The sequence below is a fragment of the Pteropus alecto genome, unplaced genomic scaffold, assembly GCF_000325575.1.
Source record: "Pteropus alecto unplaced genomic scaffold, ASM32557v1 scaffold156, whole genome shotgun sequence".
NCBI classification, from domain to species: Eukaryota; Metazoa; Chordata; class Mammalia; order Chiroptera; family Pteropodidae; genus Pteropus; species Pteropus alecto.
This window is the reverse complement of record NW_006437746.1, coordinates 1,839,634-1,843,330: the sequence shown is the minus strand read 5'-3', so window position 1 is coordinate 1,843,330 and position 3,697 is coordinate 1,839,634. Positions and strand designations below refer to the sequence as shown.

Sequence of the window (3,697 nt, the reverse complement as noted above, 5' to 3'; positions counted from 1 at the left end):
ATTATTATTTTTTGTTAGCAGTTGGCTGAAGGGTCACTCTCGGCTCCTAGAGGCTGTTCTCAGGTTCTAGCCACATGAACCTCTCCACTGGCAGTTCACAGCATAGATTTTTGCTTTTTATGGTCAGGCCAGCAAGAGAGCATCTCTTGCAGCTTTGAACTTCTCTGACTTCTGTCTCTGAGCTACAAACCCTTTTTAAACAGGGGTCACCTAATGAGGTCAAGCCCGACCACAGTCAAAGGGAGGGGTTACACAAGAGGGTACATAGAAGCCAGGAAACTTGGGTGCCATTTTAGAATTCTGCCAACCGTAGGGGAGATACACGGGGTCTTCAATTGCACTGAATATTTTATTTCTGTAGAAAAGTCTACAGCAAATATGGCATTATGTTAAGGGCTAATAAAACTGGGTGATGAATAGCTTGGGTATAGAGCGGGTTTGATTTTCTTATTCTTTTCTCCTGTATGTTTGGAAATATTTCACACACATATACGATTAATAACACAACAACAAAAAGCACCAAAATCGCCCTTGTAAGTAACTGTTGTATTAAAGACATCACAATTGACATTATAAATTATTTAGAAGCCAATGACAGTGAATACTAAAACCTGAGACTTATAGACATTACAGTAATTAGATGACACTTTGTAGCTTTAATTACATATATTATGAACAAGAAAGACTGAAAATTAGTGAAATAAGTTTAAAGCTAAATATACTGGAAAAGAAAAAACAAAATAAATCTAAAGAAAGAGGAAAGAAGGAATTAGTAAAGATAAAAACAGAAAGCAATGAAATAGAAATAAAATATTGAATTAATATTTTATTGAATGAAATGAATAAATTTGCCCCTTGAGCAGTAAATAGACCAAGGTTTAGCAAGTTCGATCAAGAATGAAAGTGGGTCTACGGCCATGCCACCCTGAGCGTGCCTGATCTTGTCTGATCTTGGAAGCTAAGCAGGGTCGGGCCTGGTTAGGACTTGGATGGGAGACCACCTAGGAAGACCAGTTGCTGTAGGCGTAAAAAATAAAAAAAAAAAAAAGATTGTCAGCTGACAAGATCCTTGCAATCTGTGAGGTCAACTAAGGGCTGTCTTGCCTAAAAAAAAAAAAGAAAGAAAGAAAGAAAAGAGAAAAAGTGGAAATACATAAGAAAAGGGACTTAGTCCCAGGAATAGAGAATACTAAAAACTAAGAGAATACTATCTTTATGCGTAAACAGTTGAGGATCTAGGTAAAATGGATGCTTTTCTAGAGAAATATATAAATGATTACGTTTACCCCTAAAAAAAGATATCGGGCTCAGATAGTTTTACAAGAGAATTCTATGACATCAAATTCCTATGAAATAAAATAGAGCAGCAAAGAAGATGGAATAGTTTCCAAGATATTCGGTAAGGTATCATAACGCTGATATTAAAACAAGGCAAGGATAGTGCAAGTAAAGAAAACGAATTCCATTCTATAATTTAATGGATAATAAGTCATTTTATGAATTTAATACATAATTTAAAGTTTGATTTGCGTTCATACAGATACACAGAAGGAAAAATTGAGACACGGGAGACAAACCATGGCTGTTGAGGCGGGGAAGGTTGGGGCAGGTCTGTCGTCAGCTGACCTGCCTCAGACAGGATGCTGCCAGCCATTGCCTGGTGAGGCGAGGGCGCTGGAGCCCAGGAAGTGTCTCTGCGGAGGTAGATATCACCTGTCAGGTGGGAGCTGAGCCTGGAAAAGGGGACCCTGGCTGGTAACATGGAGGCTACTCTGGATAAATCAGATTTCCCGGAAAGGGACAGGCTTAACGTCTGGGCTGCCGTTGGCAGAGAAGATGGATCCCAGCCCAGCCCTGGGAGATGCCAGGCCCAGCCATTATTATCCTGGTCCTCGCAGAGCAAAGTTGGGAGCATCTGGAAGCTCTAGCCTCCAGTCGTTTCTAGCAGCAGGATCTAAGATCTGATCTGGGGCCTTTGGTGCGGCCACTGTGTGATTTTCCATACTGAACGGTGGGCTCCAGATTGAGAAGAGAGAGCAAGGGAACTGGGCTAGGTTGAGACAGCTATCTTTGGTCCTTCTGTCCCCTACCCCAGCCACAGGTGTCTAGCAAAGTGGCCTCGGGGGTCCTTCGGGCCTGACTGTGCCCACAGGCATACAGCCATACTCTTTAAGTTCTTCTTATCATCATCTTTATCACTGTGAAGACTATCAGAGCCCTAACCCCAGGCTTTGCCCTCCAGTCTCTCTGTGAGTGTGTCCATCCTCCCTGTGGGGATAGGCCATTTCAGGGTCCTGAGGCCCTCATCAGAGCGGCACAGATGCCAATGGCAGCCTGCATGCTGCAAAGGGGACTGGTGTATGGCCACTGGACACAGACTGTGGTCTGCAGTCTGAGGTCTGGGGTCTGGGCAGCCAGCCTCCGCCTCCCTGGACCAGAAGCCCTCGGGTCCCTTCCCAGCCTTCCCTTTCACTTAGGTGGGGATCTCCGTGTACAAACTCAGTGCAAGTTCAAGAAATATGGCTTGTCTGTATTTTCTAGAATTAAAATTAATATTGACTTTACACCTTCATTACACCAGATGGGCAGAAAACACAACTCTGCCTTTCTTGGGATTCTGAGTGGTTCGAGCTGGGAAAGCTTTGAGGACCCCCTTCTTTCTAGCCTCTTCTTGGTCATTGGGCCATACTAGTTGGTGCCAAGACTCCCATTAGCTCAGTCTACACTGTGCTGATGCTTTGGGGCCTGAGAATCTTGATGGAGCCGGGGCCTCCCGTCCAGGGTTCTCCTGGTGTGTGCTTTGTGAGGCGGGGAGCAGGTGGGAGCAGGCGGGGAGGCCAGCGCTGCTCACGGAAAGCAGTCTCAGAGTCTCAAGGAAGTCCGCCCCTTCTCTCCCCCTGCAGCGTCCTGTCCCAGGCTTGGCACTTGAAAACGAGGGCTTGGACAAGAAGACATCGGGACCACTTCTGCTTCCCTTCTAGCTTCAACCTTCCTCTGCCGTGAGAGATCAGCTGCCCAAGAGAGAAACCGTCTCCTGGGAGAAGAATGGCAAAGACCATCTCATGCTCTCATTGCCAAGTTGGGCCCTACTAGCCACCTCGCAGCCCCGGCCCCACCCCTCCCGAGCTGGGCCAGAACTGCCTTAGCGGGAGGTGGTGCCTGCTCTGGTAAGGAAAGGTAGCAGGTGCAACACCCCATTTTCTCCTTTGGAGGAAACTTGGAGTTGGGGGGCGGTGCCCTTGGCAAGGAAAGAGCAGGCCCAGGAGGCTGGCGGTGGGAGTGGGGGGAGGCGAACCGAGGAATTAAATTGGAGCTGCCTGGCAACCTACTTGCAGAGAAAAACCAGCTGGGTGGGACCACCTGCAAGAGGCCGGGAATCAGGCCAGGACGTTGCTTGCTCATAAAGGAGAGAGGCAGGTGGGCGGGAGGAAGATTGATGAGGAAGGAGAGAGATGGAGGAAGAGGGACGAGGAAAGGAAGGAATGGTGGGCGGAAGAAGGAGAATTGAGATGGAGGGAACCATGAACAAGGCAGGAGGGGGAGGGGCGGAGGAAACCAAATGCCAGAGCAAGGGAGGGGGGCTGTCTTCTCTCACGGGCTCACCCCTGTGCCCTCCTCCAACTTTTTTCCTCCTCTCAGGTCATCATCATCTCATCCCTACTGCTCACCTGCTCACCTCCTCAAGCCTGTAGCTTTC

General features: G+C 47.5%; 1 pseudogene; it reads left to right on the top strand.

Annotated features, from left to right (window-relative positions):
- The first annotated feature begins 907 nt into the window (after positions 1 to 907).
- On the top strand, positions 908 to 1,026 carry LOC112482115 (annotated as a pseudogene).
- The last annotated feature ends 2,671 nt before the right edge of the window (positions 1,027 to 3,697 follow it).